Consider the following 9,919-nt stretch of genomic DNA (forward strand, 5'->3'; position numbering starts at 1 on the left):
GGGCAACTTTGTATTTATTTTAACTAGGTAGAATAGTTATTAAATAGTTATTAACTATTTAATAACTACCTAGCTAAAATAACTACAAAATTACCTGTAAAATATATCCTAACCTAAGTTACAATTAAACCTAACATTACAATATCATTAAATTATTTAAATAAATTAACTACAATTACCTACAATTAAATACAATTAAATAAACTATAGTACAAAAAAAACAAAACACTAAATTACAGAAAATAAAAAAGAATTACAAGAAGTTTAAACCTAAACTAATTACACCTAATCTAAGCCCCCTAATAAAATAATAAAGCCCCCCAAAATAAAAAAATGCCCTACCCTATTCTAAATTACAAAGTAACCAGCTCTTTTACCAGCCCTTAAAAGGGCTTTTTTGCGGGGCATTGCCCCAAAGTAATCAGCTCTTTTACCTGTAAAAAAAAATACAACCCCCCAACATTAAAACCCACCACCCACATACCCCTACTCTAACCCACCCAAACCCCCTTAAAAAAACCTAACGCTAACCCCCTGAAGATCACCCTACCTTGAGCCGTCTTCACCCAACCGGGCCGAAATCTTCATCCAAGTGGCGCAGAAGAGGTCCTCCATCCAGGCGGCGTCTTCAATCTTCATCCATCCGGAGCGGAGCCATCTTCCAAGGAGCCGACACGGAGCCATCCTCTTCAACCGACGACTGAACGACGAATGACGGTTCCTTTAAATGACGTCATCCAAGATGGCGTCCCTCGAATTCCGATTGGCTGATAGGATTCTATCAGCCAATCGGAATTAAGATAGGAAAAATCTGATTGGCTGATTCAATCAGCCAATCAGATTGAAGTTCAATCCAATTGGCTGATTCAATTAGCCAATCCGATTGAGCTCGCATTCTATTGGCTGATCGGAACAGTCAATAGAATGCGAGCTCAATCCTAGTTGCGGCGGGGTCCAGGAGCGGTGGTTTAGGGGGTAATAACTTTATTTAGGTGCGGAGGGCTCCGGGAGCGGCGGTTTAGGGGGTAAAACAGTATAGTTAGTGTGGGTGCTTAGTGACAGGCTAGCAAGAAAGCTGCGAAGAAGCCGATGAGCAGCGAGATCGATCACTGTCAGATAACAACAGTCCGCTGCTCATTGCTCCGTACTTAGTGCGCGGCTTCTTGGCAGCTTTCTTGATAACTTTGGCGAACGTATTCAGGTCCGCGGCAGCGATGATAGGCGATCTTAGGCGAGCGTATTGGGCCGGTGAATGCAGGAAAGTAGACGGCTTCATACATAGAGGCCTAAGGGTTAAAACAAAAGTTGCACAAAACACATGTAAAACACATTAAATTAAAGTACTATACGCATATAAACACCTATTTAATAAAACATATATAATTGTAATATTAATAAACACATTGGGCTAGATTAAAAGTGGTTTGCTAATGAACGCATGCACAATAACCAGTATTGCTTGACTAGGCTACCTATAGAGTGACAATTTGATATCAAATCCATGGTAAAGTCCTCTAACCCAAGAAGGGTTTGTGCGTCTGACTTCACTCGAGCGCAGCTTATCTTAATGGATTTCTTGACCTTGTTAATTGTGCTGGTAATATAAGTTGTAAGTTACTTGTTGTGCTTGAGCGTGTGTCTGTATATAAGTAAAGTGTAAATATTTATGTTCATATAGGTACAGTATATGTATATATTTATATATATATTTATATATAATACCTTTAGCAGAGCAGAAAATTAAAGAAAAAAGGAGAAAAAAATGTATTCCTTAGCCAGCACTGATCATATCAATACTATATTTCATTAACAGAGAATTTGCATATATAAAAGTATTAAATCACACCAAAAGCAAAGATTTGGAATACACAGTGGGGGGTAGTTATCAAGCCGTCAACCTCAAATACGCTGGAATTCCGCAGCGTATTTGTGGCGAGGCTGATTCACCTTAGTTATCAAAGGCTAGAGACCGGCAAAAGTAGAATTTTGTGACGTAAGCTTCGATCCGCCGGACTCAGTCCGAAACAGATCGATTCTTACGTCACTCCAGATGTTCCGCACACAAGTGCGGCACAATCTGACTACTTTTGCTAGTTATCAAAAAACTAGCAGGTACGCTCGGCACTTTTCCGGCCCAGCGTACCTGGTTTTCACCCTGGAGGCAGCAGATCCCATAGGAATCAATGGGAGTCTGACCATAGCGAAAGTTCATGTTCGCTGCTGCAAGACATCCCATTGATTCCTATGGGAGATGTCTACACCTAACACCCTAACATGTACCCCGAGTCTAAACACCCCTAATCTGTCCCCCCTACACCGCCGCAACTAAATAAATTGTTTACCCCCTAAACCGCCGCTCCCAGAGCCCACCGCCACTATAATAAACATGTTAACCCCTAAACCGCCGCTCCCTGACCACGCCGCAACTATAATATATGTATTAACCCCTAAACCGCCGCTCCCAGCTCTTTTACCTTACCAGCCCTTAAAAGGGCTTTTTGCGGGGCATGCCCCAAAGAAAACTGCTCTTTTGCCTGTAAAAGAAAAATACAACCCCCCCAACATTAAAACCCACCACCCACATACCCCTAATCGAACCCAAACCCCCCTTTAAAAAAAACCTAACACTACCCCCCTGAAGATCATCCTACCTTGAGTTGTCTTCAGCCAGCCGACCCACCGATGGAACCGAAGAGGAGATCCGGAGCGGCAGAAGTGATCCTCCAAGGGGCGCTGAAGAAGTCTTCCATCCGATGAAGTCATCATCCAGGCAGTGCTGAAGAAGTCTTCCATCCGGGCGATGTCATCTTCCAAGCGGCGCTGAAGAAGTCTTTCATCTGGGCGATGTCATCTTCCAAGCGGCGTCTTCAATCTTCTTCTTCAGGATCCATCTTCATTCCGCCGACGCGGAACATCCTTCTTCCCCGACGGACTACCGTCGAATGAAGGCTCCTTTAAGGGACGTCATCTAAAATGGCGTCCCTTCAATTCTGATTGGCTGATAGGATTCTATCAGCCAATCGGAATTAAGGTAGGAAAAATCTGATTGGCTGATTGAATCAGCCAATCAGATTGAAGTTCAATCCGATTGGCTGATCCAATCAGCCAATCAGATTGAGCTCGCATTCTATTGGCTGTTCCGATCAGCCAATAGAATGCGAGCTCAATCTGATTGGCTGATTCAATCAGCCAATCAGATTTTTCCTACCTTAATTCCGATTGGCTGATAGAATCCTATCAGCCAATCGGAATTGAAGGGACGCCATCTTGGATGACGTCCCTTAAAGGAGCCTTCATTCGTCGGTAGTCCGTCGGGGAAGAAGGATGTTCCGCGTCGGCGGAATGAAGATGGATCCTGAAAAAGAAGATTGAAGACCCCGCTTGGAAGATGACATAGCCCGGATGGAAGACTTCTTCAGCGCCGCTTGGAAGATGACATCGCCCGGATGGAAGACTTCTTCAGCGCCGCCTGGATGATTACTTCATCGAATGGAAGACAAGACTTCTTCAGCGCCCCTTGGAGGATCACTTCTGCAGCTCCGGATCTCCTCTTCGGTTCCATCGGTGGGTCAGCTGGCTGAAGATAACTCAAGGTAGGATGATCTTCAGGGGGGTAGTGTTCGGTTTTTTTAAAGGGGGGTTTGGGTTAGATTAGGGGTATGTGGGTGGTGGGTTTTAATGTTGGGGGGGTTGTATTTTTCTTTTACAGGCAAAAGAGCAAATTTCTTTGGGGCATGCCCCGCAAAAGGCCCTTTTAAGGGCTGGTAAGGTAAAAGAGCTTTGAACTTTTTTAATTTAGAATAGGGTAGGGCATTTTTTTATTTTGGGGGGCTTTGTTATTTTATTAGGGGGCTTAGATTAGGTGTAGCTTAAAATTGTTGTAATATTTTTAAATGTTTGTAACTTATTTTTTTTATTTTTTGTAACTTAGCTTTTTTTATTTTTTGTACTTTAGTTAGTTTATGTAATTGTATTTAATTGTAGTTATTTGTAGTTAATTTATTTAATTAATTTAATGATAGTGTAGTGTTAGGTTTAATTGTAACTTAGGTTAGGATTTATTTTACAGGTAATTTTGTATTTCTTTTAGCTACGTAGTTATTAAATAGTTAATAACTATTTAATAACTATTCTAACTAGCTAAAATAAATACAAAGTTACCTGTAAAATAAATATAAATCCTAAAATAGCTACAATGTAATTATTAATTATATTGTAGCTATCTTAGGGTTTATTTTACAGGTAAGTATTTAGTTTTAAATAGGAATAATTTATTTAATGATAGTGTAGTGTTAGGTATAATTGTAACTTAGGTTAGTTTTTATTTACAGGTAGATGTCTCTTTATTTTAGCTAGGTAGTTATTAAATAGTTAATAAGCAGCATATTACGCAATAACTTGAAATGGCATAATACACGTCACAGTAAGTACAGCGTATAAACAGACAAACATGAAAGTCCATTTGTTAGAAGTTAATAATATCGATGCTTGGCTTTATAGTAAAACACATGCATGTATAGCAAAGCCGTCAAGGTATTGTAAACCAGCAAAGATAAGCAGGTAATTATTGTGCCTTTTATCCGCACATCATCATAGGGCATTAGTAAGCAATTGCAATCATAAGCAGTTTGTGCAGGTTAGTAGTAATCATGCATAGCCGTCAAATATAGCAACGCTGCAGTCCCACAGTATAGAGACGGAAAAATAGGCTATAGGTCTAGTAGAGGGACTAGAACAGCGAATAGAAGTGGCCTTGGGGAACTCCTACTGAGAGATATACTCTCACCTAAGGGGCCCCTTTCCACTTTCACCACTCTTGAATAGTCTGTATTCCAGCCTGCTGTCAACAATCCTTATCCTGAGGTCTTTATCCAGCTTCCCGCTTATGAGAGTGCTTCCCTTTTGTGCGACCTGCAATCCAAGCTGTCTTAGCTTCCTCCCGGGTCACTCAGTGTAGCAACAGACTTTTGGTTCTATGTGAAGAACATTGGAATTTAAAGTATTCATAACTACCTTCAGTTTTAGCACAGTTGGGTTACCGAGCAGGTGATAAGGGTTAGGATGTTTAAAGAATTTTAAATGGCACGCTTTATAGTTTATGGAAAGAAGTTAGCACGGTCACAATAGCCGAAGTTCTAAAGTTTGAGAGCAATGGACTTTCCCTTTTGCTCTAACTTTTTACTTTCAACTTGTAATATGTGCGCAAGTTAGCTTGAGAGCGAAAGTATAAGTTAGAGCACCACTTGTAATATGTGCGCTAGTTAGCTAGAGAGCGAAAGTATAAGTTAGAGCACCACTTGTAATATGTGCGCTAGTTAGCTAGAGTGCGAAAGTATAAGTTAGAGCACCACTTCTAATATGTGCGCTAGTTAGCTAGAGAGCGAAAGTATAAGTTAGAGCACCACTAGTAATATGTGCGCTAGTTAGCTAGAGAGCGAAAGTATAAGTTAGAACACCACTTGTAATATGTGCACTAGTTAGCTCGAGAGTGAAAGTATAAGTTAGAGCACCACTTGAATATGTGTGCTAGTTAGCTAGAGAGCGAAAGTATAAGTTAGAGCACCACTTGTAATATGTGCGCTAGTTAGCTAGGGAGCGAAAGTATAAGTTAGAGCACCACTTGTAATATGTGCGCTAGTTAGCTAGAGAGCGAAAGTATAAGTTAGAGCAACACTTGTAATATGTGCGCTAGTTAGCTCGAGAGCGATAGTATAAGTTAGAGCACCACTTGTAATATGTGCGCTAGTTAGCTAGATAGCGAAAGTATAAGTTAGAGCACCACTAGTAATATGTGTGCTAGTTAGCTAGAGAGCGAAAGTATAAGTTAGAGCACCACTAGTATTATGTGCGCTAGTTAGCTAGAGAGCAAAAGTATAAGTTACAGCACCACTTGTAATATGTGCCCTAGTTAGCTAGAGAGCGAAAATATAAGTTAGAGCACCACTTGTAATATGTGTGCTAGTTAGGTAGAGAGCAAAAGTATAAGGTAGAGCACCACTTGTAATATGTGTGCTCGTTAGCTAGAGAGCGAAAGTATAAGTTAGAGCACCACTTGTAATATGTGCTCTTGTTAGCTAGAGAGCAAATGTATAAGTTAGAGCACCACTTGTAATATGTGCACTAGTTAGCTAGAGAGCGAATGTATAAGTTAGAGCACCACTTGTAATATGTACACTAGTAAGCTAGAGAGCGAAATTATAAGTTAGAGCACCACTTGTAATATGTGTGCTAGTTAGCTAGAGAGCGAAAGTATAAGGTAGAGCACCACTTGTAATATGTGCGCTTGTTAGCTAGAGAGCGAAAGTATAAGTTAGAGCACCACTAGTAATATGTGCGCTAGTTAGCTATAGAGCAAAAGTATAAGTTAGAGCACCATTTGTAATATGTGTGCTAGTTAGCTAGAGAGCGAAAAGTATAAGTTAGAGCACCATTTGTAATATGTGCGCTAGTTAGCTCGTGAGCGAAAGTATAAGTTAGAGCACCACTTGTAATATGTGCTAGTTAGCTCGAGAACAAAATTATAAGTTAGAGCACCACTTGTAATATATACGCTAGTTAGCTAGGGAGCGAAAGTATAAGTTAGAGCACCATTTGTAATATGTGTGCTTGTTAGCTAGAGAGCAAAAAGTATAAGTTAGAGCACCACTTGTAATATGTGCGCTAGTTAGCTAGGGAGCGAAAGTATAAGTTAGAGCACCACTTGTAATATGTGTGCTAGTTAGCTAGAGAGCAAAAGTATAAGTTAGAGCACCACTTGTAATATGTGCGTTAGTTAGCTAGGGAGCGAAAGTTTAAGTTAGAGCACCATTTGTAATATGTGCGCTAGTTAGCTAGGGAGCGAAAGTTTAAGTTAGAGCACCATTTGTAATATGTGCGCTAGTTAGCTACCGAGCGAAAGTTTAAGTTAGAGCACCATTTGTAATATGTGCGCTAGTTAGCTCGTGAGCGAAAGTATAAGTTAGAGCACCACTTGTAATATGTGCTAGTTAGCTAGAGAGCGAAAGTATAAGTTAGAGCACCACTTGTAATATGTGTGCTAGTTAGCTAGAGAGCGAAAGTATAAGTTAGAGCACCACTTGTAATATGTGCGCTAGTTAGCTAGAGAGCGAAAGTATAAGTTAGAGCACCACTTGTAATATGTGTGCTAGTTAGCTAGAGAGCAAAATTATAAGTTAGAGCACCACTTGTAATATGTGCGCTAGTTAGCTAGAGAGCGAAAGTATAAGTTAGAGCACCACTTGTAATATGTGTGCTAGTTAGCTAGAGAGCGAAAGTATAAGTTAGAGCACCACTTGTAATATGTGCGCTAGTTAGCTTGTGAGCGAAAGTATAAGTTAGAGCACCACTTGTAATATGTGCTAGTTAGCTCGAGAGCAAAATTATAAGTTAGAGCACCACTTGTTATATGTGCGCTAGTTAGCTACAGAGCGAAAGTATAAGTTAGAGCACCACTTGTAATATGTGTGCTAGTTAGCTAGAGAGCGAAAGTATAAGTTAGAGCACCACTTGTAATATGTGCGCTAGTTAGCTAGGGAGCGAAAGTATAAGTTAGAGCACCACTTGTAATATGTGCGCTAGTTAGCGCGAGAGCAAAAGTATAAATTAGCACCACTTGTAATCTAGCCTATTGTTGTCTAGTTTCAAGCAGCATATATTGGACTTTTTCAATCTTTAGGTTTTTGCATTTACACAAATGATCTTTTGATTATTCATTTATAATTTCTAAGATATCTTTGGAGGTTAAAACATGTTAAATACAACTATAAAGTACTTACAGTATATTGCAATAAAATAATTCATTGTACACATCAAGAACGTATATAATACTGAATTTAAATACATGACACAGCAATGGCTCTCTCTCTCTCTATATATATATTGTCGGTTATTTGTAGAGCGCCAACAGATTCCGCAGCGCTATAAACAAAGGCAAAGTACAACAAAACATTTATAAGGATCAGTCGGGTAGAGGGCCCTGCCAAGAGTCGCACTGTTGTAGTCAGCTCTTAAGAAGGTGATCTACAAACAGCTGGGCTCTTAGGCTTTTATGCTAAGGGGGTTCAGGGGAAAGCAATGGCGGAGAGGAACTGGTATAAAGAAAGGTTAGTGTAGGTTGTATGCATCCCTTAGAGTAGGTTGTATGCATCCCTTAGAGTAGGTTGTATGCATCCCTTAGAGTAGGTTGTATGCATCCCTTAGAGTAGGTTGTATGCATCCCTTAGAGTAGGTTGTATGCATCCCTTAGTGTAGGTTGTATGCATCCCTTAGAGTAGGTTGTATGCATCCCTTAGAGTAGGTTGTATGCATCCCTTAGAGTAGGTTGTATGCATCCCTTAGTGTAGGTTGTATGCATCCCTTAGAGTAGGTTGTATGCATCCCTTAGAGTAGGTTGTATGCATCCCTTAGTGTAGGTTGTATGCATCCCTTAGAGTAGGTTGTATGCATCCCTTAGAGTAGGTTGTATGCATCCCTTAGAGTAGGTTGTATGCATCCCTTAGAGTAGGTTGTATGCATCCCTGAACAGCAGAGTCTTTAGGGAGCGCTTGAAGCTTTTAAACCTAGGGGAGAGTCTTGTGGAGCGACGCAGAGAGTTGATGGAGTTGTCAACAGTTATAGAGAGATGGGGGGTGTAGATTTTATAAGAAGGGGGGAAAATAAGGAGCTCAGTTTTGGAGAGATTTAGCTTAAGGTAGCTTAAGGACACTTGCAATTTGTAATATTGATGATTATGGAGTAGAAACATTCGGCCAGATTACGAGTTTTGCAATATGGCTGGCTCGGTAATAACTTGCAAGTTATTTCCACCGCTCACCTTTAATAGCGCTGCTATTACAGGTTTTCCAAAAACCTGTGTTAGCGGGCAATATGGTTGCATTGAGCTCCATACCGCACACAAATACCAGTGCTGCTTTGAGCTGGTTTTACGTGCTCGTGAACGATTTCCCTATAGACATCAATGGGGAGAGCCAGGTGAAAAAAAAACTAACACCTGCAATAAAAGAGCGTAAAGCTCCGTAACGCAGCCCCATTGATTCCTATGGGGAAAGAAAATTTATGTTTAAACCTAACACCCTAACATAAACCCCGAGTCTAAACACCCCTAATCTGCTGCCCCTGACATCGCCAACACCTACATTACACTTATTAACCCTTAATCTGCCGCCACTAACATCGCCGCCACCTACATTACAGTTATTAACCCCTAATCTGCTGCCCCCGACATCGCCGCCACCTACCTACACTTATTAACCCTAATCTGATGCCCCCAATGTCGTTGCCACCTGCCTACACTTATTAACCCCTAATCTGCCGTCTCCAACGTCGCTGCTGCCACTATACTAAAGTTATTAACCACTAAACCTCTGGCCTCCCACATCACTAACACTAAATAAATATATTAACCCCTAAACCTAACCCTAAGTCTAACCCTAACCCCCCTAACTTTAATATAATTAAAATAAATCTAAATAAAAATTACTATCATTAAACTAAATAATTCCTATTTAAACTAAATACTTACCTATAAAATAAACCCTAAGCTAGCTACAATGTAACTAATAGTTACATTGTATCTAGCTTAGGGTTTATTTTTATTTCACAGCTAAGTTTGTATTTATTTTAACTAGGTAGACTAGTTAGTAAATAGTAATTAACTATTTACTAACTACCTAGTTAAAATACATACAAAGTTACCTGTAAAATAAAACCTAACCTGTCTTACACTAACACCTAACATTACACTTAAATTAAATAAATTACATTAATTAAATACAATTAACTAAATTTTTTTTAAAAATAAACACTAAATTACACAAAATAAAAAAGAAATGATCAAATATTTAAACTAATTACACCTAATCTAATAGCCCTATCAAAATAAAAAAAGCCCCACCCCCAAAATAAAAAAAAAGCCCTAGCC

The sequence above is a fragment of the Bombina bombina genome, chromosome 9, assembly GCF_027579735.1.
Source record: "Bombina bombina isolate aBomBom1 chromosome 9, aBomBom1.pri, whole genome shotgun sequence".
NCBI lineage: Eukaryota > Metazoa > Chordata > Amphibia > Anura > Bombinatoridae > Bombina > Bombina bombina.